Source organism: Chionomys nivalis, chromosome 9 (genome assembly GCF_950005125.1).
Source record: "Chionomys nivalis chromosome 9, mChiNiv1.1, whole genome shotgun sequence".
NCBI classification, from domain to species: domain Eukaryota; kingdom Metazoa; phylum Chordata; class Mammalia; order Rodentia; family Cricetidae; genus Chionomys; species Chionomys nivalis.
The window spans coordinates 51,189,254-51,216,950 of record NC_080094.1 but is presented as its reverse complement, the minus strand read 5'-3'; positions in this window follow the sequence as shown (position 1 = coordinate 51,216,950).

The following is a 27,697-nucleotide window of genomic DNA, read 5'->3' as shown; positions in this document are numbered from 1 at the left end:
ATAGGATCCCCTGGGGCTGGAGTTACAATCAGTTTGAACCATCATGTGTGTGCTGGGAACTAAATGCATATCCTCTATAAGACCAGTTAGTGCTGTTAGGCATTGGGCTATCTCTTCAGCCCCATGGAATTCTCAACTTTTTAAAAAGAAATTTTGAGTGATATTTTCACTGCAAAGCATCATTTTTCAATCTTTGATTTGTCATTGTCCCAATTTAGTATCTTCTCCATTGTCAGAGAGAATAGGAAGTCAACACTTCCTCCCAATGACAACCTTTTATCCATTGAAAATACAAGGCATGAGGGTCAGTGGTGAGCACAGTTTATGTAATGTGTTCAGGTTAGCAAAAGGACACACAGCCAACCTAGGGCACAATGATTTCTTTTATGATAAATTTTTGTGTGAAGTTATGGATTTTTGATGTTTTGCAAATTTCCATTTGCTTTTCTTTGGGAGTATTGAAAAGTACCTAATTTTAAACTCTAAATGATGCATTTATGAATGTTATTTTAGCAATAGAAAACTGAACTACAGTACAAAGAGGTTATTTACTTGGTTGATGACAGAATGTTAATATAAGCCAGTGACATGCATCACATGAGAAACCATTAAAGCAAGATCTATTAAAGCTAATGCCTTAAAGGAATAATGGAAATTAAAAGAAAATATTTGCAGTGAAAACATTATAGAAAGATCAATATAATTACTTTTAAAATATTTTGAGCTTTGATTTAAAAAATTTATTTATATACTATTGGGAAAAGAGTAATTAGTGTTTGATTCCTCCAGCAGAATAAACCCTATTGTTATAGAGAATATTTTAAAATCTAATGAAGGAATGGGCCTTGGAATCCTTCCATCAAAGTTATTAAATTAGTTTTGTTTTACATATTAGATCAAACAGTAATATCAATGAAGTTTGAGACATTGTTTTCAGTCTGAGGAGATGAGGAGATTTTTTATGCTGATTTTTAAGTTGTTATCCAATGTCCTTAGGTGTTTGTGTCAATAACAGTCTCATAGACAGTTGGCATCCTCACAGACAGGCTTAAGTGAAGGCATGGGAGTCACTGTCAGTTTCTCAGATGGTGAACAGGTATTCTTTTTTGATTTCTCTATTGATTTTTATTGAGCTCTACATTTTTCTCTGCTCCCCTCCCTACCTCTTCCATCCCCTTCAACCCTCTCTCAGGGTCCCCATGCTCCCAATTTACTCAGGAGATCTTGTCTTTTTCTACTTCCCATGTAGATTAGATCTATATAAGACTCTCTTAGGGTCCTCATTGTTATCTAGGTTCTCTGGGATTGTGATTTGTGGACTGATTTTCTTTGCTTTATATTCAAAAACCACTTATGAGTGAGTACATGTGATAATTGTCTTTCTGGGTCTTGGATACCTCACTCAAAATGATATTTTCTAGCTGGCGGGAAGGTATTTTATGTGGATAGTATATTTAGCAGCAATGAGAAAAGACAATGTAAACCTAACAATTAAAATATTTTATATATTCTATTTTTTGGTCTTTTAAATTTATTAAGGGAAACTACAGGGAGAGAATAAACAACCTGAGCAAAGGGAGGGAGAGAGAGTGGGTGATTTATCAGAGTTTCTCAGTGGGAAAAATTAAAGGTTGGAAAGTAAGTTCTTTGTTGAGATACCTCCGTGACCTTCATGAACAGTGTTAGCATTCCTAGAGCCAGGGGGTTTTGTGGGGTATGGACAGAGGCCCTGTGATCCTTGTTGGCCATAATGGGATATATTTAGGGGGTCTGACTGATATCATTAGTGTTAGTGAAAAGAGCTACCTTTAAAATTCCTAAAGAATAAGAGAGACGGATGACAGGATGGTTCAGTATGTGAAGTGCTTTCTGTGTAAACCCCAAGACATGATTTCAGATGCCCAATATCCATGTAAAATCTGGGCAAAAAAAGTACACCTAACCCTGGTGTTTGGAATTAGCCTCAGCCAGATATCAGGGGGAAACAGACAGTAAGGACAACTGAAACAGTGAACCCCAGGTTTAGAGAGAGATTCTGTTCTAAAAAGTAGGTGGAGAATGATAGAGAAAAATGATGGAGGTTGAACTTTGGCTTCCACAAGCAGAGGTGAGGGCAAACTGTACACACATGTGTAAACACACTCATGTGTGTAAAAAAAAAACACACATATACCACAAACAAAAATAAAATCCTAAAGAACATGACTTCCAGAGTTTAACACCCCCACCTACCCCTGCCGCTTGTCCCTTGTATGTCTACACCTCCTCAACGGTAATGATCCCTGCAACTTCACCGTTTTTCTTCCTCTGCCCACAACTAGGCCCCTTCAGCTTTAACTGGAAGCCTTTTGAAGTTTTCCCATTCTTCTTTCATGCCTATGTCAGTTTCACCCTTTCAAGACTTTCTTAAGATGAAATAACTGATTGCTTAACAACTGCTGAGAATTCTTTGCTATTTTTCTGACCAAGAAACAGAATCTAACCATCTTTCCTTGAGTGGACTGGCTTTAGAGATCTAATATCAACAGGAGCAAAACAGAGGTGATTGTCTGGAATTCAGAGCTCATCATAATAAGCCTTAAATCTTTCCATGAACCTCCCAACACATTTTCTTTCATACCCTGAGCATCCCTATAAGAAATATGGCTACCTAGCTGAAAGTAGAAGAGAGACTCTCATACCAAAGGGAGAGGGAGGGTTCACAGTGAGTCTATCATCTCTAGTCTTCTTTATAAACGTGCTAACTGTATGAACCTTCATTTTGGGCACTCAGATCTGTGGTCTAAGAATGCATGGTGACATCCACAACCTGCAAGACTGGAGATTCAATTTCAGATTAAGGAGAAGGCCAAAGAACAGGCAAGCGAAAAGAAAACTGCACTCGAGAAAACAGGTATGAAAACTCGAGGGCTGCAGTTACTTAAGAAACCAACGGAGTTTTCAATACCGCAAAAAAGAGGATGGGAGCTCAAAATCAGCTGCTCCTTGCTCCTCACCTTCTTTACTGGCACCGTTACTCTCCATTCAATAACTTTATGGTAAGCAAGGGCTAGAAGAACAAGAAGCAAATGAACAGTCTGAAAATAACTCCTAGCAGATGCCATCTTGATTGGCCATCTTGAGCTGTAATAAGTTGGTGATATGTTGAACTTAACTGTTCCGTCTCGCATCTATTGATGGCTAAAGTAAAATGGAATGCATGCCTGTGAGGAAAAGAGAACACTTGAATCAGGTGGATACCCAAGGTTATTTGGGAAAAAAAGAATCTCTTTCTAAGGACAGCAGTATGAGTGTTCAGTAATGACATGTGGCTTTGAACTTAGAGTTACACACTAACATCTAGAAGAGTGGCGTGCTATATTCTGTGCCTGTAGATTGAGGAATACTTGAGTAAGGAGACAATCGAGTTACAGAGTTGTGGAGAAGAAATATAATAGCTATTTTCTAGGGAGTGCTGCTAAAACTCGGAGTACTGGCTTTTTGGGATCCTGTTCTCTTTGGATAAAACCTTGCTCAGCCTAGATACAGTAGGGAGGGCCTCGTACCTTCCACAAAGCAATGTGCCTTACCCTCTCTGAGGATTAGATGGGGGTGCGGTGGGAGGGTGTATGGAGGGAATAGGAGGAGGGGAGGGAATGGGAACTTCAATAGGTATGTTTTTAAAGACCTAATAAATTTAAAAACATAGAAAAAGGGAAAAAAAAACTTGGAGCAGGCACTGGGCACAGAGGGGTTAATTCACCCAGGGGGATCCATGCAATGTCATGAACTGATACAACAAAACAAGCAATTAGTAAATGACTTGGTCTATGGTATTGAAAACTCTAAGAAATGACAGAGACCCTGCTAGCACCATGATCCTAGAAAACATCCCACTTCTCACCCTTTTCCTCATTTGAGTCAGTTCACAGGTTCTTTATAAGGTGTGTAAGATTCCTATTTGACTAACAGTCATATTGCCTCTTAAAAATTTATGTAATTAACTCATATTAGTGCTTAATTTGTATGAACATCTTATTTCAATTTTATCTCAATTTTCCTCAAGTAAGATTCATGTTCTATGCCTCTCATTTCCAACATTTTCTTGCTCAACAATGAAAACACGCCATGCATCTGTAACTACTTTATTACACTGATTGAATACAAAGACTAAACAGGATGTGGATATTCTTGCCAACATTGCCATCAATTAGAAATCCTTTTCTTCTCCCCTGGATAATATCGCTGGAAGATAATGGTTTCTGGTTTTCATTCACTTTTGAATATTCCAGCATCCCTTATTTGTAATTCTATGTTTAAGTAGTACAAAATAAACGCATAAATAATCAGACATGTATGTTTTAATCACTCCACAATCCTCTAATCACACAACTAAGGAGAGAAAATAAAACCTATTGCTCATGTCTATCACATACCAAGGAAAGATCAAATACTATAAACTTCAATTCACATGAAAATGTGGCAATAAATATCTGAAACCAGTAGAAACACATTCAAGCCCCACCAAAACAAAACAAAACCAACAACAGCAGCAACAAACCCCGAAGATTCATTTAGACATTAAAACCTAAAAGTTTCTGACTAAGAGAAGAAATACAGGAGAATTCAGGATTGAAAAAGAAGGTAACTAATCAAAGGAATGAAGGAACAGAGAAAACGAATTCGTGATTAAGTAATGGAAGTGCTGTTTAAATTAACCACTGTGAATGGGGAGAAACAAAAGCAGTCACTGGCATGGGGTGTCAGCACATAGATCAGCCCCTAATTCTCAGATAACTACGGAACAACCCTCTACTTATTATACCAAGATAGCTAAAAGGTGGAAGCAATTACCTCGTCTTTTATTTCACCAGCTTTCCAAAGCAGGTGAATGTGACTTAAAAAAATTGTCAAGTTATCTTAAGAGAAAAATTTCCCATGTATTTAAAGTTAATTTCTACTTGACTATATCTAAATTTTAAAATGTTTTTAATTTTATTGAGAATTTCCTACATGTATACAAAATATTTTTATATTAATCCACCATTTCTCTCTTCAACCTTCACATCTCCCCAAGTCCTTGTCTTCTTCCTTTTATTTTTAAATATCCACTGAGTCTAATAAGAACTGACCTGTGCGTGCTGGTGTAAGGCCACTGCCTAGAGCAGTGTTTCTTAACTTTTCTAATACTGTAACCCCTTAATATAGTTCCTTATGATACGGTGGCTCTCAACTTTAAAAGTATTTCCATTGCTACTTCATAACTGTAATTTTGCTACTGTTATGAGTCGGAATGTAAGTATCTGATATATAGTTGGTCTTAGGTGACCTTTCTGAAAGGGTTGTTTGACCCACAGATTGAGAACAGCTCCCCTAGAGCAAGAACAGTCTACCAGAAGACACTCTCCCCCAAAGAAAAATTACTGTCCCTCCTCTAGCAGCCATCAACTGCCAAGAATGACTCGGCTATGGCAAGAACCTTATGTGATTTTCCCTCATTCATATTGGCTTGTTGACTAGTTAGATTTGTCCAGGTCTTGTAGAGGTGTCTATAGCTGTGGGGTAATCATGGGTGCTCTATTCCTGTCGTGTCCAAGAGACACAATTTAACAGCAATCCTCCCTGATATCTAGCTCTTACAAATTGTGCATAATGTTTCCTGAGCCTAGTGGGGATGATGTGTGATATAGATGTCCAATTTATAGCTCATCACTTCAAAGACACTTATTCTCTGCACTTTGAGCAGCACTAGGATTCTGTTTAACCTCTATCCATTGCAAACAAGAAACTTTTTAATGACTGAGATGCACTAACCTTGGGTTAAAAGAGACTCATTAATCAGGCCATTTGATACTATGTTCATTTACCAAAATAATAGTAGTAGTCCTCTCCCAGGGTATAAGGCTTCTCAGGTCTTAGTCCCATTTTGAATTTGGTTTGTTGGTTCTCTTATTCAGTTTTTTTTTTTTTTGAGTTCTTCGTATGTTCTAAACCTTAATCCACTGCCAGATATACTATTACTGGCAAAGACTTTATAGAGCTGAGAAAAGAAGTGAAACTATATATTCTGCAGGAGAATGCTGGTGCTTGAAAATTTAGTGAAGTAACCCACTTTGTAAAAGAAAAGCACCACATGTCTTTTCTCATAAACAGATCCTAGCTGCTAAATTTTATGGATGTGCATTTAAGTGGGTGTCAGTGTAAAATAAAAAAACCCAGAGAGGGCCTCAAGTTAGGGTAGAGAAGTAGTCTTTAACGGAACTGTAGTAAAACTTGTTATAGAAAAATGTAAAAGGAAATCCTTGTATGTATGTCCAAATAGGGATGGGTTAGGAGGAGGATGAAAATGAGGGAAGTATAGTATTAATTTAAACCACAGCTGTATGAAAAGCCAGAACGTTCCAATAATGGGTATATTAATCAAACTAAGGTAACAAAAATTAAAACTGGCTTAGTGAGAAGTACCCTACATGGATAGATAAATCTGTTCCCAGAAACCATAAGTTGTGAAATTATAATCTTGGCACGATGGGTGGGCTACTCATTTATAAAGTGATCAGTTAAGGAAATCTTTGAGACTCCTAAATAGTGCAGGCATTTGCCATTAATACTGGTTGTCCAAAGGGTACCTCACTATTGCTGAAGACATCACATACTGTCATTTTAGACACAGAGAAAACAATCCACAATTGGAAAGGAAGACTCTTCCCCACTGGTTAGTTCTCGTTACTATGCTGATATCTTTGGGATAATGGTCATCAAAAGTCTTACTCAGCTGCGATTCTGAAGGCTACAGTAATGTTTGGCAAGGTAAGATGTGTCCATCAGTTTAATAGTGGTACATCAGTAATGGGAACAACCAACTGTAGGTTTGAGAATTACTTCACGGACACAGGAAGGAACCCACATCTGATATGACACACCTAGGCAAAATCTCATGAATGGGGAGGTCAGTGTCCTTAATGAAGAAGCTACTCCTACTTCCTTTCTGGTTTTTGTTTGTTTGTTTGCTTGCTTTCTTTGTTGTTTTGCTAAATGAACATGTTGGTCCCATCAACTTACCCTTTAATTAATTGCGTTCATACCAATAGTTCAATGCTACCATCAGCTTTGATTGGAGAAGTTCTTTTTTTGCAGAAGTCAGTGGTAACTACAGAGACTCATAACTGGCTAAATTTCAAGTTCTTTGACAAGTTTTGGGTATTTGTAGGTATCTCCTGACCTATGATAATCTCCCTCCTAGACTCAGGAAACATCACAGAAGAATGGCTAGAAAGATTATACAACCTGAAGGGGGGAATAGAGAGATGTAGAACACTGGCTATGAACAGGGTATTTCATATGTTTTTGATTTCATAGAATATGGGAATTACAGGTACAAGACATGTAAAAGATTTGGTTTATAAATACATCATTGGAGGAGCCTCCCAAAATGCCTACCTGCAGATAATGACGGTTACTGGGGAAGTACCCACCAAGTCCCACCCCTCCCTGAGGATTTGCAATCAGTTAATAGTCACTGTGGGAAGGAAAACATTTATTTGCACCAGTGGTGCAGCCACTGATGTGTTGCCTACACTGTTGTAAATAAATTTTTTTCAGAACCCTCTAAGTAGTCCTAATGAAACCATTAGATCATCAAAACAAATGAAGACGACAGTAGAAGAAAAAATAGGTGGAAAAAGGAAATGAATCAGCCAGAGCAGGAAGAGAACAAGAGATGTAGTAGGAAGAGTATGATGACAATACCTTACATATGTGATGTATATTATTTTGTATATATAATATAGATATATATGTGTATACATATATAATGCATATGTATACATATATTAGGAAATATATGTAATATATTTTTCATATATATATTTCATAATGAAACCAATTTTATGTATAATTGACATAAAATATAAATGAAAATATTCTGTTTTCTCAGTTTCTTCCTTGTGGATTAAATTTCAGCACATATTTAAACCATACCCAAGCCATGAGTAGCATATATCGATAACTATAAAAAATATTGCTTGGCAAAAATTAAAGAGGTCCTAAATAAGTGAAGACTTTTACCATGTTTATGAATCAAAAGACAAATAGCATTAAAGATGCCAACTTCCCCGCAAAGAGATCTCTAGATTCCAAACAACAGCAATGAAAACCACAACTGACCTTGGTAAAAAGTGACGGAAGTTTCAGAACTTAAAGAGGAAATAAAAAACAGCAGTGACAGAGCATATTTGGAAAACATAGTCAACATTCAACACATTTCAAAGATTGTTTGAATGAAACAACCAAAGAAACTCAGAAATGGGCAATTATGTAAAGTGAACAACCCTCTAAATGTAATGTGTAAAGTGTTAAGCTGGCTGGATGTATGTAGAGATACTGCACAACCACAAAACCAAGCATATTAAAAAATATCAGCATGAGATTAAGAATTTTCAGATGAATCCACAAAAGTTAGAACCATAAAGTTACAAAAATAAATTTTATCAACCTTTTAACATTGTGATCATCATAAAAGATCAAACATAAGATTAAAAGAGAATGCACAAAAACATTCCATAAGAATTACTAAGGTCATATCACTAAATAAAGATAATTCTGTCTTCCTGTAAAACTGGGAGAACTTGCAGAGAGAAAAGACACGAAGTTACAGGAATGGCTAGTAAGCACATTAATTGCTTACTTCCATTAGTTAGTAGAGACTGTGTATGGCTAGGTCTAAATTAGATCTATTAGAATAGCTAGATCTAAAAAGACTGAACATGCTTATACTATGGAGGATGAGTAAAAGCACACATTCTTGCTTATTATTATCGTCAAAACTAGGGTTATTAGGAATAGAAACTATACAATAGTTATTTTGATTTTCTGTAATCATATATGAACAACATATTATTTATCCATGGGATACACAGATGTAATTTCAGGAATAAATGCAGAAGTAATATAGGCAGATGGAACACATTTATGATTTTGAAGTAGGTAAAAATGAAATATCTAATGAAAATGAAAATAGTTGGAGCATATTAAAGTGAATTAAAATCAGTTAAAATAGCTTTTCCTTCTCAAAAGACACCAATAGAAGAGGGATAATAGAAGTGAATATAAGAAAATTTAATGTGACTAGTGAGGAATTCTCAAACACAGTATGCCAAAATATCTTCAAGACAATATAAGGTAGACAACTATTATAAATTAGCTAAAAAGGGCTCAGAGATAGCTCAGTGGTTAAGAGCACGCATTGCTTTACAGAGGACCTGGCCAGCTCCCAGCACCCATGTTTGGAGGTTTATACCTTCATCTCTAGTGGTATCACAAAACTTTGACCTGCATGTGTATTCTTACACATTCACGTACATCCACACAGACAAACGTAAAGTCCCATAGTTTACAAAACTATATCTTTGGGGCTAGCTAGATATTACATGTGGATGTGGGTTAAGGAATGGATATTTTCGTTGGAATTATTATTTGGGAATTTCATGATATGTGTGAACAGTCCTATCTGGATGTGTTCAGTAGAGGAAATTAATCGATCTCTACATGCATGACTCATACACACCCCAGTGTATATGATGCACTCTGAATACACGTCTATGAAAATGAACATTAGAAGGAAACTAGAATCCTAGCAAAATCAAAACCCATTGTTGTGAGCAATGGCAGCTCAACTCAAATGCTGGAATAATGAGTTCCTACTCTGTGCTCTACAGATACACATAGAGGCCCTGATCCTGCACTCTGCTCTGCTATGCACGAAAGGAACAAAGCTGGCATAGCACCAAGTTAGAATTTAAGCTATTTAAAGTTAGGACAACTTATTACAGTATTTTTCATAAAATTACTTTGAAAGTTCTGGCTCTGAGACTAATTGGAAGAGAATGTTATTTACCATCTCATATGGAAAACGAGGAAAACAAGGAAGGTGGACTGCTCTTTCGTGAGTGTTTTGGCCACAGCTAGTTTCCATGAGGTCAAGGCAAGCTCAGGGCCTGTTGGATTTTCAGCAGACACCAACTCTATCAGTTTGTTAGACTTGCCATATGCAAGGAACAGAGGAATAACACATGAAAATAAATTCCTAACAGGTGGAGGCTAACCACCCAAGGTCAATGTGGGGATAGATGTTTCTTTGGAGAAGTTAGGTTTCATCGTAGTTTGATGATTTCTGCCCTCATCCCCATGTGGATGCAGTCATCTCTGTGTGTACATCTGCATCTTTTTCCTAACTTCTAGTCATATTGAATGGGTGCCCACACTAATGACTTCCTGTGACCTTTATTAAGTCCTTAAAGATTGCCCCTCAAAATACAATTGCATTTTTTATTGAAAATAGACTTGTTTTCATGCAATATGTTCTGATAACTGTTTTCTCTCCCACAACTCCTCTGAGATCCTCACCACCTCCCCTCTCATCCAAATCTATATCTTTTCTGTTTCTTCTTAGACAATGAACAAGCGTTTAGGGAATAGTAATAAAACAAAATAAGATAAAAAGACAGATTAATAGGATAGGACAAAACAAATAAACAGAAGAAAAAGAGCCAAAGAAAAAGCACAAAAAAAGTTATATAAACACAAAAGCACACGTTTGCACACACGGTGTACCCATTTAAACATAAAACTAGCAGTCATAGTATATAGTATATATGTAATGGATATTTAATGTTTAAAAAAACCTAACAAATTATGAGACAAAGAACCTCCAAAGATGCCACCGTGTTTAACGTGTGTTGGCCATCTACTGGTGGGCATGAGCGGTTTGTATCCCCAATGAGATTTTGTTGAGAAAAATCAATTTTTTTCTTTTGTGAACTATTATTAGTTGGAGATAGTTTCTGGATTATGGTTGTGGGACATATGCTCAACTCTTCTTTCAGCTCTAGGACCCCATCTAGTGCAAGCACATGTTGGCTCTGTACATGCTGTCACAGTCTAAGTTCATATGTGCTCGGGTCCTGCTGTGTTTAGAGGACCTTGTTTTCTTGGTATACTCCTTTCACTCTCTGTCTCTTACAATCTTTTCCCTTCCTCTTCTGCAGGGTTCTCTGAACCTTGAGAAGAGGGAATTTTATAGACATATCCATTTTAGGACAGAGTATTTCAGGGTCTATCATTTTCTGCACATTCATTGTCTGTTGGTCTCTGCTTTGCATTTTCAAATACAGGGTTAATATTTAAGATATAAATTTTAAAGGGGAGAGAATTCAACCTATAAAACCATCTAATTTTAAGACTGGCAGTCTTTTATTTCCTGCTTTGATAATTCTTTAAAAATATGCACTACTTCATTGTTGATAGCATCCAGTTTCATGTGGTCCCAATTCATTCTCGACTTCCAATCCCCTTTATAATATCTACGGTTTAAAAGATCATTTCACTCACTTTTCCAGGTTTGCTTCCAGATGTGTTTAAGCAGTATAACCCTAGCCAATGAGACACAAAGGAAAATGCAAACCAAGGATAACATTTCATGTGTTCTGACAAAAATAGACATAAAATGATGGAAATTACAATAAAAAAGCTTAAAACAGCCATAAATGGCTTTGACAACAGTCAATTGTTGACTTAACTTTGGAATTGCTTGCTTCAAACCATCATTACTTTATCTTTCTTCCCTCCTCAAAAGCCCAGTCACTTTAGTATAGATAAAATTAAAGCATGGCTCCCACATTATTTCCCAGCAATAAACCTTACATGTAAAAATGTTGATGCTATAATCTGCCTGTGAATTGCTCACAGCTGTTGCATTCCATTCTTATCTTTGTTTCAGTCTTGCTTCCGAGGTGTCACGTTCAGATCTTTGGGCACTGGAAAGCTGACTTGGGAGACTTTCTGAATTCCTGGTCTTGTCCAGTGTCATAAAACTAACAAAGCAGTCGTGGATTTTAGCTTCATACATTGGGGCAAACAAGCCTCATGCCAATAGACATAAACCCAAGAAGCCTGGCTCCAGGTTCTGTCTCCATTGAACAAATAAATCTTTTTGCCTTTCCATTTTAAATACTGAAGGAGTGAGTCTTAAACCTTCTATCTGCCATGAACCCAACAAGGTCTGAGGGAACCCTTATGGAATATTATTGTATTTTTTTATGTCCTTTGACAGGACATGCACCAAGTGGCCTTTAATTTTCCAATCAGAGTTTTCTTATATTAAACTTATGAAAAATCACCTCCTACATCAGGTGCTAAAACTAAAACCCATACTTCACTTTAAGAAATATCACTAAGAAACTCTTTTAATATCCACAGATCTGTAACAAATGCCATAGAAATATAGATTCTGCTTTTGAGACAAAACTCTACTTCTTTGTGTGTTTCTAATTTCTTTCCAGAGTTTTATCCATACCCAATTTCATATTGAACGTCAGAACCAAGGAAATTACTTCAAATTTTATTTCATTTCAAGTGTATGCCATCTGATGCAGATTGACTGGATGGCATCTTAAGTTTATTTGGAATTACTGATGATCTTTCATTCATTCATTCTTTATCAGTTACTAAGTCTGATTTTGAAATGCAGGCAGACAGATTTTGACATTAATTTTTTTAAAATAAAGCAGTTTCCACAATGTTATATACTTTTTATGTTCAAAATTGTGTCTAGAAATAAAAAGAAAAATGACACAAAAATAAATCCATGATGAAGTTTGTGAGGTTGTTTACTCTGATGCATTGGTTACCAACATGTTTCAGATTGTCGGTGCCAGGTGGGACCATTTGATAAGAGAAGAGTTGCCAGTGCCTGTTTGTGACAGTCTGTCAGTTATCTTTTGCACCTTTATAACGTCCTATGAACTTCATCCCTGAAACATCAAAACCAAGGTTTTACCGAGGTTAAATATTAATCATGTAACTATAACAAGACCTGCTGTTTTATAATGCATTTATGTTTTTATGTATTGACTTTGCAACAGAGAAGCAGCAATGTGATGATATATTCTTAGACCACAACACGGGCTACAGGTTGCAGAAGAAGTAAATCTGGATTTATGCTGCAGAGCATCTTACATTGAAGGAAGAGAGGTTTAGTCTTTTGTACTGCTCCCCTATCAATCAGTTGCTCTAACCACTCCCAGGAAGAATACAACCTCTTCAAAGGCAACTCCTTAATGCTGGGAGCAATCTCCACGACTGAAGAGACTTTTATTCACAGAAACTGAGAAAGGGAGCTGGTTTCCTGAGGTAGTGTGTTCCATTTGGGAACTATACCTCAAGTATCTCACTTATTCTTGTTTCATGGGCTAGCAAAAATGTCATCAAACACACACACACACCTGATTCTCAAAATATATTTCAATGTATTTCTTCCACCATTTTTTTTTTATATTCCACTTATACTGTGCCAGCATCTCTCCTAGTTCACATAGCTTGCTGGGTGTGTGCACTCAGATCCTTTCATCGATGGATATGGGACTTAGGATAGCACACCCTTCCCAGGCTATAGTTGGTGTGACTATTCATATACCATTAAATCTAAGCCTGAAAACAAGAAGTTCTAGTGTATCACCTAGATTTAATCTCATTCTTATTAACTCCTGAAGACCAGGAACAATTATCCCTAATGGTAGAGAATGCCATCTTGGATCAATTCTAGGAGTACAACGTTGATACCCAAACTTTCTTTCCTTTAGCCTACCAAACACAGAGCACTCAATTTATGATGATTGTTATGTCCTGAAGATAGTATCATATATTTTCAGGATATCATCTCAGATGATGCATGAGTAGCATCCTTAAGAAGCTTCTTATATGACCTCCTAGTAGGCTAACTGTATTCAGTTACACTATATGAGAATTTCACTGTATATCTCATGAACAATTTATCACCTTAATACCTTCTGTTTTATGATGTATAACTCTTTGAGGCCTAGCTTCTTTGATGTGTATGCACACAATATTCTGCAAGTCTTTGGAAGCTGTGCTGATTGGGTCTTGAGAGCAGACAAATATGGCCCCACATATGTTCAATTTCCTGTTCCCTCTGGAGCTCTTCAGTCTAGTCAACTTGTCACTAGATAGCTTGGATGTATCTCATCACAAGTTTTTCTATAATGGTGATACAGGGTTGGCTCAGCTACTCTCAGTCCACAGCATGCCACACTAGGCAGTAGCTAGATAAGTCTTAGATACTGTGGTCTTGTACTCTGTAAAGATTTGTCACTTTTACTGCTTTAATAAAACACCGATTGTCCAGTACCCAGGCAGAAGTATAGGCAGGGTGATCAAAACAGGGGAATTCAGGGAAGAGGAAAGGCTCAGTGTGCAGTCACCAGACAGATGCAGGGGAAGCAAGATGAGAATGCATCACTGATTAAAGGTGTGAGTGAGTTCAGTGTGTGCATGAGTCTTTTGTGGTGGTTACTTCTTGATGTAGTTAGCTATGATGCAAAGATCTCCAAAATTTCACTGACTTCATTTATCCATCCCTACACCTTCTTGGCTCCAATTTTATACATATCTTTATTTTTCTCTTTCATTTAATTTTTTTTAACAATTCATCTATTTATCACATCATGTTTCTAACCTCTGTGTCTCCCGATACTCCTCTAGTTGTCTCTGTTTGTGTTTGGTTGTTTTTATGTTTGTGAATGGCCTTAACTATAAAAAAAAAAAAATCTAGGTTCATAAATGAGAGAAACTACATGATTGAGCTTGATCTTTGTGAAACTTATTTGATAAAACCTCAATATGATCATCTAAAGTTATATCTACTTTTGTGCAAACAGCAGAACTTCGATCAAATTCATGACTTTAAATTCTATTGCATATACACCATTTTTACTTAATTTTTATATTTATTTATTTATTCATTTATTTATGACTTAGGGAATATGGAACATCAGCTAAGATTTTATTTGTTTTTCTCTAATGACAAGTAAGTTTTTTTCCAAATGTTTAATTGATATTTATATTTTATCTTTAAAAACTTGTTTATTCATTTCATTAGCCCATATACTTTGATTGGATTGTTTGATCTCTTGTATTTTTTTATGTTCTTAATATATATTGGATGTCAATTCCCTTTTGTAGACTGTGTGCTTATATAATTATGTTGCCATTGCTGGACAAGAGTTTTTTTAATTTGTCGCATTTTTCAACTGTTGGCTTTATTTTCTTAGCAGCTTTCTTTGATGACATAATCCCTGGTAGGGTAAACCACACTCATGGGAAAGGGCACTCCAAAAAGTTTTTTAGCAACACTAACTAGACTCAATGTGGGAAAACAAGAAAACTCTAACTTGGGTCAAGTCTGGAGCAAGAGAGAGGTGGTGAGGATGGATATTTGAGGAGGTGGAAAAGGAGTGTTAATATGACCAAACACAGTATATGAAACTCACACTTAAGAAAATGTTATTTGAAACGAAACTCTCTGTATTTGTCTGTATTTTATATTGTACCTACTACTTTAAAAGATTCATTTCTTATACTGAGGTCTCTGACCTGGTTGGAATTGATGTCAATACAGGGTGGTAGTTAGGTAGTTATATTTTTTCTCCCATATGATGATTTCCACATTTTTTCCCATCACCATTTTGTGAAGAGACTAGTTTTTCTAACTGGGTACTTTTTGGCATTTTTGTAAAAAGTCAGGTATGTACAAATGCATGAGTTTATCTGTGGATCTGTGGATCCTCTATTCTATTCCACTTTTACATACATCTATTTTTTGTGGCAATATCATGCTGCATATTGTGGCATATTATAATTTGTGGTGTAGTATAATTTGAAATCAGATATGGAGATACCTCCAGCATTATTCTGTTTGCTTTGGATATCCAAGCTTTCTGGGCTTTCTTACAATTAAAAAATTTATATGTCAAAAATGGGAGGGACCTAAGAATCTTGACTTTATTAAGATGAGTTTATTTATATTGCCAACTCTCCCATTCTGTGATCATAGAAGTTCTTCTCTTTGCACAGCGTTTTAAAGTTTTCATTGTAGAGTGGCTGCTTGCAGTTAGTTAAAATTCCTCAAAACTCTCCCTTCATTTGTAGCAACTGTGGAAGCTTCCTTTCCATGATTTATTTCTCAGCGTGTTTTTTAATTGTGAGAAGAAAGATCCCTGATTTTCATACATCAATTTTATGCCTGCCACCTTGTTGAAGTTCTCATCATTTAAATGATGCTTTTATAGCTTCCTTTCCCATTTGTTTCCTTTTGCTTACTTATTCCCATTAATGCTTCAATAATTATAATGTACAAGAGTGGGTGATGGACACCACAGACTTACTTTTGAGTTTGGTGGAAGTGGTTTGAGCTTTGTCCCATTTACCATGATGTTGGCTACAGCTTTATCATATATAGCTTGTATTGTGTTACTGTAGGTTTCTTTTGTTCTCAGTCTCAGGTGAGCTTTTGTCATGAAGGGATGGTGGAAGTTTTTAAAAGTCTGAATTATAGTACAGAAATGATTATGTGAATTCAGTTCTTGAGCCTATTTAAGCAATATATTAAACATACTATGATACTATGTTTACATGTAAAGTTAAACTATACCAGCAACTCAGGGTCTATGACGTCTGCAACCATGGGTTGATGGCTTGGTTCACAGTATCATTTGTGTTTATTTCTCATGAAATCTGCTCATTGTTGAGAGTGAGAGATTGAAATCTTGAACACTAATTTGTTGCTAACGTCTCTATTTTCAGACTCGTTAGTATTAGCTTTTTATTTTCACATAGACTGATGTTGGCTGCAGATATATTTGCAATGCTATAACCTGTGGCTGAGTTAAGTTCCTTATCATAACATAATATCCTCTTTGCCCATTTGTTATCATGAAATAACTTATGAAATGTTTTAATTTTAAGAGTCAACTAAAAAGAATTTAGAGTAATTACTTCATTAAATCACAATCTAGCTTCTGGTAACATTATACTGACTCACATGCACCTACAAGAATGTCTCCAATTGTTATTTTCTATCTTTTGTGTCATTGTTGTCATTAATTTTATCTTTACTAATGCTGTAAACTTATATGACTTAGCTACTACTTCTGCTTAGAAGGGAGGTAACCTTGAAACAAATGTCTATGCATTTATTTTTATTTTAACCACTTCTACTGGCCTTCATGTCTTTATATAGACCTATTTCCGAAAATTCTTTCTATGCAATGAACTCATGTTAATGTTTTACAAAGTAACATTATGATTTGAATAATTATTTCAGCCTTATTCCCACAAATAATCTGTGATATTTAAGAAAGATTGCAGTAAGCAATTGTTTAGTTAAGCAACGTCGAAAATTATTTGTGTTTTTTTCTGACTTGATATTCATTTCTTCCTTTCTAAAACATAGCTATCTTGCTTCCTTTAGATGTTCTTCGTGAATGCTAGAGTTTGCATTTTCTACATTTGCTGTTGTCATTCAGCTCCTTGACTTCCAGTGAAAGCTGTCATATGTTCTGGTAGAGCCACTTTTCAACACTGCACCAAACGGATACTTTCCCTTTCTTTTCTAAGGTCTCCAATGCTTTCCTTCTCCACAGCACTTAGAATATGATTTGAACTCTTGAGAACTTCATAATGAATACTTATACTTATATCATTTATAATTCATCATTTTCTTCCTTTCTTGAAATCCTCTCTCACCCACACCTTTTCTCTCTCTCTGTACAAATGTGCATACTTATGTGTATTTGAATATATGAATATATACTACATATACATATATATATACATATATTCATATATACTATTTTGTCCATCTGGCTACTTATATGTGTGTGGTTTTAAAGATGCCCACCTAGATTTAGACAGCCTATCATTGGTTTGCCCATAAAGAAAACTGGCTCTCACACCTTCAGCAGTTATTCACTACGCTCAGCTCTTCAAATGCAGGATGGGCATTCAATTTAAACCTTTCTTCAGTTATGTTGGCATGCCACTTGTGTGTCCTTGTGTGGGCAACCATATATATTGTTAAAGATTCATGAGTGCAACATCCCTGTCCAGGTCCAGAAGAACTATCTTACAGCATTCTCCCAGGTTTTCTTGACTTAAAAATCTCCCCCCCCCTTCCCTGATGTTCCCTGAGCCTTGGATGTAAAGATTATGTTATAGATTTCCAATTTAGAGTTAGGTACTCCAAAGTCACTTATTCTCCACATTCTGGTTAGTTGTAGATTCCCTTTAATAACCTCTGTCTACTGCAAGAAGAAGCTTCTTTTGATGAGGTGTGAGATTTACACCTATGAGTATTAGCATATGTATTTAGGAGATTTTTGAAACCTATGTTAATTCAGCAAAATGGTAGTAGTAGGTTTTCCTCTAGTGTCTATGACTATTACAGTTGTAGATCCTTAGTTAGGGTCACAGTACCAGGTGTGAGTTGCCTTCCATAAAGTATACCTTACGTCTACTCAGGAAGTTACTGGTTATCAAGTTATGGGACCACTATTTTACCACTGGACATATCTCCTCAGGCCTGTCGTTCCTGTAGCTCACAGGAATTACACCTGGGTAGGACTGTTGATACTTTTTACTCATTGACATGTTTCATGACACCTTCTAAAGATGTAAGAGCTAATCCTTAAGGAGGAGGTTTCTGGCTCACAACCAGCCTAGTTGTCCAAATCCTGTGACCAGTGTCTTCATTAGTAGTGTTTAACTCTCAATTTCTCCAGAAATGGAGAGCAATGAAAATAGTGTAGATTGTTTTGAGAGTCTCTTGGACAAATCCATACCCTTAACCAACAACTTGAAAAGAGGTATTTCTTGCCTGCCAGTAGGATTTTGCTAAATTTCTACAGCTGCTGGGGAGAGCATTATCCCTGCATTTTGAGTAACTCCAATTAATCTCTCTCTCTCTCTCTCTCTCTCTCTCTCTCTCTCTCTCTCTCTCTCTCTCTCTCTCTCTCTCTCTCTCTCTCTGTGTGTGTGTGTGTGTATTTGGGTGTTTTTAACATATAGCACAATTATTTAAATTTTTCTTTTTTTCTATTTTTTTTTTTTTCGAGACAAGGTTTCTCTGTGGCTTTGGAGCCTGTCCTGGAACTAGCTCTGTAGACCAGGCTGGTCTCAAACTCACAGAGATCCACTTGCCTCTGCCTCCCGAGTGCTGGGATTAAAGGCGTGAGCCACCATTGCCCGGCAATTATTTAAATTTTTCTATCTCAATTAGTTTCTATATCTAGTTAGCTTTTTGGTTTTGTTTTCTTGATTAGTTGTTCTCTTGCTATTGTTTTTCTTTGTTCTCATGTTTGTTTAGTGATTCTTATAGTTTTGCTTCATGGTTGAAACTGAAGTAAGTCACTTGTATGGCTGAAATTGGGTACATCTTTTCTTCTGTTGGGCTACATTGTAACATGAGCCAAATCAGTAAGAATTTGATCTAAGCCAGTGTATTAATTATTTGTCTCATACTGTGGCAAAATATTTGACAAAAGCCACTTCCAGAAAGAAGGAAGGAAAGAAGGCAGGAAGAAAGGAAGGAAGGAAAAAAGAAGGAAAGATAGGTGAGTACTCAGGTTCAATGATTTGATAGTGTATTACACCATGACAGGGAAGTCAGGTAACAAGAGCTTGAAGCAATTGGACACACTATACCCCAAGTTGGGAAGCAGAGAGAGAATGGGATGTTAGCATTGAACTTGCTTTCTCCTGTTTATACAGTCCAGCATCCTTGCCATGCTTCCCGCCTTCTATTAACATAATCAATACATTCCCTCACAGGCATGCTCAGAGGTTCATCCCTTAGGTGAATTTTAGATCCTATCATATGGACAGTTTTAATCAATGCAATTTAGACTTGTGGCATCTTAACTTCATCTTACTGTTTAGTGTGGCCAATTATTTGTAGAGAATTTCTTCGTATTTTTATGTTCCATCTTCAGCCTCACCTTCACCAATACTCTAATACCTAAAATAGGATCTCTCTTCTTGCCCAGAGAGTAACAGCTACCTACTGATCTTCTCTCATTATATGCTTGATGATCATTATGCTAAATATTTACTTGGAATAACAGCTTCTCAATATTCTTGATCCTCCTATAGCAATGGTTACCTGATGCCATGCTCACATCTCTGAATATTCTTCTACCAATAGGTCATGATGGCTTTGAGAACACTGAACCATTATTCAACTATCCTTTCCTTTCCTAAAGTCCAACACTATAATAGAATAGAACATCTTTGCCAGCCTCTTTGCTCTTAGTATTTTGCAAACTGCCATTGGCTTATTTCATAATTTTCATTTTTTCTTAAATATAACAGTGTAATTCAAGAAGTTATCTCCCTTTTTTTCTTCATCACATCTGTTTCAGAAATCATTATAGCTCAGGTTTCTTCATGACATAAATTGCCTTGCTTTGATTTCATCACTTTCTCTGTCATATCGTTTCCCTGTCAGAATGATGACAGCTATATTTGGAAGCAGAATCGTCAGGCCACCTCTGCTTATCTAGCTACATTTCTCGTGCACATGTTCCTGAGCTTCAGATTTTACACAGCTGTCCCCGTTTTCTTGGCAGTTTGCCTTCCCTGTTTCTTTCCCTCATCTGCATGAAAGATATAGAAAAGAAATTCTTCAATATTTTAAAAAATAGTAGAGTATTTTTAAGTTGGTATTTATTTTGCCTTCTTCATAACTAGAAATCATGCAACAACCTTAAAATTCCACTTTAAATGAGTTTGTCTTTTATTCTTGCCTTATATGGCTGACTAGGAGTGTAAGTTAGATATTGTTATCCAGAAGCCTCAGGGGCAAAAATAGCCTCCCTCTGACTTCCATAAAAGCCATGGGTAATGGACCAAACACAGGTGCCATCATGTAGAGTGAGTCTCTGCCTGTGCAAACCTACAGAATTGATTGTGATGTGTATATGTCCTCTGTACTGACCTAATGATACAGTACACTTATGTCTCTATATTATTTTATGCACAGTTGGGTGAAATGTAATTCTAAAAATGTGTATAGAAAATGGGAAAGGAAAAGAAAGAAGTGATGTGCCTACAAAACATTATTCTTTTTCATCAAAATAAACAAACAAAACCCAATTTGCCCTAACTCACATTTTTATTTCGCACATACCCAAACGCATAACAGGAAAGTTTCCAAGAACATTTATAAATCTACTTGTCTCTTTTCAACTAATGTAGAAAAAGGAATTTCTTTGATGAGTTACAAAATCTATGATGAGGAATTGGGGGGATATAAGCATATCAGGGTCATTATTACAGGAAGATATTTAAACACACATGAGACCCTTCATAGATTTCCAGAGCCTGAGAAGGTCTCCTGTTTTTTTAAAACTTTATAGTTAAGGTTCCTCAGGTGTCAGTTATGGATACACATGCTCAATGAAATATCACAACATTTTCTCTGGGAAGATGCCATTGCTATGGAATCATTACACAAGCTGACAATAGACATGCCAGTCAGGTTGTCTCCACTTAGCCCCTGCTGGCACCTAGTTTGTTCTCACTGAAGATGCATTTGAAAATTTTGTTTGCCACTGTCTTAGTTTCTTTTCCTGTTGCTATGGCCAAAGAAACATTTTATGCTCAGAGTTTTGGGTTACAGACCCTCATTGTGGGGGGTCTCAATGGAGGAGCAAGTTATCAGGTCATATGGCATCACGAGTCAAGATGCAGAGAGAGATACAGCCTTTCCTTGTGCGTAACTGCTGCTCTTCTTATAGCTTGGTTTGGCACTCAGCTGAGAAATGATGCTGTCCTCCTCAGTGGAACTAAGAAAAATCCCTCTCAGGAATTCCCATATGTCAATCTAATTCAGATGGTCTCTCATATTCCAGGTGTTCCCAGATCCTGCCAGGTTGACAACTGACATAAACCATGAGAGGCACAAGAGTAAAGTATGGCTCATTGTTGCACACAGGCCATAGAACCAAGCCCTGTGTGCTCTCAGCTTTGCTCTGATACCAACCCCTGTAAAGTCAACATATTCTTATCTTTACAAGAAAGGTGGATATAAAGATCTCCTGACCTCTTAAAATTTTTATAAGAATTAAATGAAATATACACATCCACTTCCTTAAGCAACTCTGTATCCTTACTGAATGTTAGCCGTTAGTATTATTATCTACATAAGGGAATATGCACATTTCTGGCACCAGCTTCTTTAACAGAATATACTTTTCATTCTGGTAGGAGGCTGAAATGAGGAGAAAGCAGAGCAGTATATGACTTACACTCTAAAATATATTAGCAGATATTGATTTGGTTTCAAATAATAGGTGAACATATTCATGTATATATGTATATATTCACATTTTTAATTTTTGAAAAATTTTACATATGTACTCATCTGTGTATAAATACATCTGATGTGGTACTGAGATCAGGTTCTACCTTCTTCTAAGTTGCTACATACTGTGTAAAGGTATGGTTTCTATGTCTGTGCCTTATCCTGAGAAACCCTCATTTCATAAGCAATGTTTGACTTAATCTTGAACAAGGAGTCATGATTCCACTACCCTAGTGGACACGTGATCAATGCCAGCTACCTGAGGAGGCATCAGGTACATGAGGCACAGACTGATAAGTACTTTATACCTGAAAGTAGAAAGGGGGCCCCTCTACAATTTTTAAAAGTTATTTTGAGAATTAGATAAGTGGTATCAGAATTCTAATTTATGTAAGATATAAGAGAGTACATTATGGGAAATAGAGTCCAAAGCACTGAAGGTAAAATTAAATATTGTCCTGACCTCCGCAAGTCTACAATGTGCAATGTGAACTCAGGAATGCCACCATGATCCCAGTCAAATGTCGATTCATGCAGTTCTTAATGATTCTGAATCCTCTTAGACTCTCAGGATCACAGTTAGAGAAAGGGGAATGATAGAGTTGCCATTTGGCTGACTGTATTTGCTCTATTGTTTGTTTCCAGTAAAGATGCAAACTTTCTTTTCCAGATCCTACCTTCTGGTGATGTCAGGAGCTCAAGGGGCTCTGATGCCCCTCTGCAAAACAAACCCTCTGCCCATCATTCAGTCTGAGGGTCAAATCAATCATACAGAAATCTTTCTATATGACACAGATTAAGCCGAAATTTCACGGATGTTTGCAGTCAGAGAAACCTTACAGTATCATTAGGCAGACTCTGTGAAATATGAATCCAGAGGTCTTTTCTGGTCATGGAGAAGATGACACAGCAAGCCAAGAGAAGCATCATCTGCTCAGCTTACCTGCTCTAACCGCACTGTCCAGAAGAGGGTGAAGAATCAATTTGAATTAGGGAAATAATGCTCACCATCTCATAGATCCTTTAATACAGAGAACTGATGGAAATACAGGGAGGTGTTAAGTAAGAGATACTGTAAAAATTGGGTTTTCCAAGGAAAATCTAGCAAGATATATGAGATTATGGTTAGACTTCAAAGGCAGAATGAATTGGATATCAGAGAGTCCACACTTCCTGTTGATCACGGATGTAAAAAGTACCATAACGATATAATGCCTTACCCAGGAAACTTGCAACCTTAGTACATGGTCAATTTTATCTTACATCCTTCATGGGATACATGAAACACTGGCACTGGAAGAACTTAAGAACTCTGGCCTCCCATGCCTAACTCAGATTGTTTTTTCTCAAATTTGGATGTCTGGGTTAATATAAAGTGGTATAGCTTTATTGGGTACAATGGGAAGAATATGAGGGGAAGATCACATCTCTGAGAAGCAAAGTAGACAGCTGTCTGGCAAAGAACAACTCCCTTATGTCTCTCTCTATACCTGCCCAAGCCAGCAACCTCTGATGGAGTAAACAGCATTTGCTTCCCACAAACAACAGACTCTACCAAGTTCATCTCAGAGTGGAAAAGTAACTGGATCAAAGAGACAGGCAGAGTGGATGCCTCAGGAAGGGAGAAGAGAATGGAGGCTACATCATGTGGATCCAGTAATTTGCTGTAAGAATAAATGCCCCCTTAGGCAAGAAGAGTGAAGTTTATTGATTTTATATTAGTAGATGGTAAGAACAATGATTAAGATTGAGAAGAAAACATCCTGCTCCCTGAAGGAGACTCAAAATGAGGCCTCTAATGTTCCGGGCTCTTAGATGAGCATGGATAATGATCTCTATATTTTATTCTCAGTGTCATGTAAGCAATGAGACCTGCCTTCTGGAGCTGAAGAATGCTCCACTGTTTTCTGTAGAAAAGACTGTATCAATGTGAAGCAGGCACACCAGTCTTTCGAAAGTGGGAGAGTTGATTTCCCCTCGGGCTTCCTGTTGGCTTGAATCTTTGATAGTGCTTCGAAGCCAAGTCATAGTCCCAGAGTCATCCATAGCCGGCTCAGCCTCCAAGGACTGCTGTGACAACCTTTATGAAAAGCCAGATGTGCCTCTAGCAACCCTCCACGGACATATGATCAGCAGGTGGGAACCTAGGGTGGAAGAAAGAGACCACTTGACTGATACCTATATTTATTGCACAAGAAAAGATGGCATGCCCACTTAGGAAGACTTCATAAAAACATGAAAATAACCTCACTGTTCTAATTTAAAGTACACCAGCTGGGCAGAGAAATCATTATGGGAAGCACATCAGAATATTTTAAAGAAATGAGGCAAAGCTAGGTATGTTTCCATTCATAAAATCTCTCCTGTGTGTTCATGTCTGCTCACTACACACACACACACACACACAGGCACAGACACACACACACACAAGCACACACACACAGGCACACATAATGCTAAGCTTTCTATAATTAATTGTCTTCTGTAGAGAAAGCTCCATTTATTTAGGATGCCACTAAACAAGTGAAATACAAATTACAAACGACATTGATATGATCATAATCACTCTTTCCTGGCTGCCAGAAATATTCTCTGAGAGGAACCTGAATTTCTACAGATGGCAAGAAAAAAAATTGAAGCCTGCAGAACACACCATTATTCCTGAGAGACGCTCAGTTCATTAGTTGAGGCAGCCAAGTCTTCAGGAGCCACATCTGATCAGCAAATGGGAAATGAGCAAGAGTATAAATTCCCAGCAAACCAAATCATTAACATTTGCTGCCTGCATCCCAGAAACACAGTAAATCAAATGTGTCATCATTTATCAAGACAAAATATCATTACTAATTGGGATTAATTTGCTGCTGTGGGATTGCTGACCTTTGCTGAAAGAAAATAAAACTGCTCGTTAGCTGTCTTCATTTAATTTTCCTTGAAGGAAAGAGGGGGAAAGGCAGTCTGTCTTGTGGAGGGAGGTGAGGTGGGTGTTGTCTTCCAAACAGCTCCACATTCTAGAGTCCTTTGATGCCTGCTGATATACCCTTGTCAATGCAGATTTCAGTATTCTGAGTACCTGTCCTGGGATGACAGTACCTCTGGCTGTCATTGTCTGTAACTTAGTAGAGTGTTTAATATAATGACTAAGAAAACAAGACTCTCAAAATCAACATGAGCAAAACTAATGTGAATTCACAGAGGCTGGAGCAGTAAGCACAGGGCCTGCACAGGTCTGCACCAAGTCCTCTGTATATACATTATGACTTCCTGTTTAGTATTTTTATGGGACTCCTGACTGTGTTAATAAGTGGGTCTCTAATTATTATCCCTTCTCTTGGACTCTTTTCCTTCTGCTGGTTTGCCTTATGCAAATATGAGGTGATAGTTTTTGTTTTATTTTATAAAATGTTTTTTATATTAAGGAAAATGGATGAATGAAAACCTAACTCCTAAGGTAAAGGTTAACAACTGAACTTCACTTCTACCTTCTGGGAGACAAGAAATCAGCTTCCTCTATAGAGTGACATTGGGTATACCCATGATTCCACACAGACTTTGAGTTCAGGAGTAGTTGGCCAACCTATAACAGACTCCACAGTGTGTGTGTGTGTGTGTGTGTGTGTGTGTGTGTGTGATTTTATTTTCTTACAGTTTGGTGTCTGTTTTTCTTTTGCAGCAGGTTTTATTTTGTTGTTTTGATGGGGGGTTATTGTTGTATTGGGTTTCTGTTTGTTTTTTGAGGAAGAACTCAATGTAGGATGGGTAGGGAAGGGAAGATGATATGGAAGGACTTAGAGGAGGAAAAAATATGAAATTAAAAATGTAAAGAATAACTGTTAAGAAAAGAGTGACTAGAAAACATTCCGTAATATGCCATCATGACCAGCTAAAACATTACTTTTATTGGTCAATGAATTAGAGGTTTTTTGGGGGGAGAAGGAGCACTTAAATTTTGTCCTTTTGACAAGTGTTTCACTCATATTTCCCAATTAAAGTTCAGTAATGTTCAAAGTCAAATGATTTACTGATCATAAGGGCTGAAACACAGAAGAGAAAATAAATCCCAGAAAACAAACCCAACAATCTGTGGATCTGTGATTCAAACACAGAGTGTTTCTACTTGTCTCCACCATCTGTGTTCATTAGTCTGCGTTTCCTTTAGTTACCAGTAGAGATGAATTGGAGAGGGTCTAGGAAGGAGCCATGCTGTCAAGCAGTGTAGAATGCCATGGGGACTTTGAAGACACTCTCATATGCCTGAATTAACAGGGGCTAGGCAGTAGCTCATTAAATGTGTGAGGTTGAGTAATCCACAGCACTGGGAAATAAATGGTGTGAAACAAAACGGTAAATGATTTGCTTAAGGATCCTACTGATATTCCTGTCAGTGCTGGCCACTGCCCAAGAGACATCAAAGAGAATTCTAGACCACAAGAGAAAAGGAGGGTAGACCAAAACTATCACATAAGTCAGTACAAATCCTCAGTCTCTTGTCAGACTGTTTTGGGAATTCTCCAATCTCGAAATCCCCAGAGCCTTATATATTTTCTCTTCAAAATGAGTTATATTTGGAGAGATGGCAGTATATTCATGCTCACATAGAAACATACAAAGGCATTTTCTCCTCTTATTAACAAAAAAATTCTTTGTAGTATTTGTGGTCTGTGGATATGATTATCATTCTTTAAAAAGATGTGTGAAAGCCAGGCAATGGTGAAACATTTCTTTAATCCCAGCACTCGGGAGGCAGAGGCAGGCAGATCTTTGTGAGTTCGAAGCCAGTCTGGTCTACAGTGCAAGTTCCATGAATGGCTCCATAGCTACAGAGAAATGCTGTCTCGAAAAACAAAAACAAAAAACAAAACAAAACAACAACAACAACAACAAATGTGTGAAGAGGCATATTGTGTGTAGGTGTGAAGATTGACTCAGAGATGACTCAAATCAGGTCAACCATCTTAAATCACATGTGAGTGAATTATCAATTGATAATTATCAATTCAAATGAAGTTTGCCAACTATGTCATTCTACAATCTAGTGTCATAGAGACTCTTGGGAAATATGCTTATGAATGGGCTCATGTGAAGCAAAAGGGCTGTGAATTAATGCCACGGCAGTGTCTGATACAGCCAGTTTTCAAAGAAATGTGGAATAGGAGAGAGTCCAGTGGCCCTGACTTCTCTGTTCCGGCAAGGCAAGTCCAATGACAGCTTACCTTGAGCAACTGAGTCAAAGACTTTTTGCTAGGAAAATTAGTTTCTGTACCAGAATTTCTTCAGCTTAAGATGGGCTCATTGCTGATTTCTTTCGGTGCTACAAAAATCTAATTTTTAGTACTGCCATTAGAATTTCCAGGAGACCACGCTCAGTCTAAACAAGATGCCTCCTTCTTGACCTTTTACTTCTTTTTGACTGTTTTTTTCTTTTCTGCTTATTATAACTGTGACTCCACGGTGGGACAAAAGAAGACTATAGGTGTTTTATTTGAGAGTGGCAAAATCTGTATG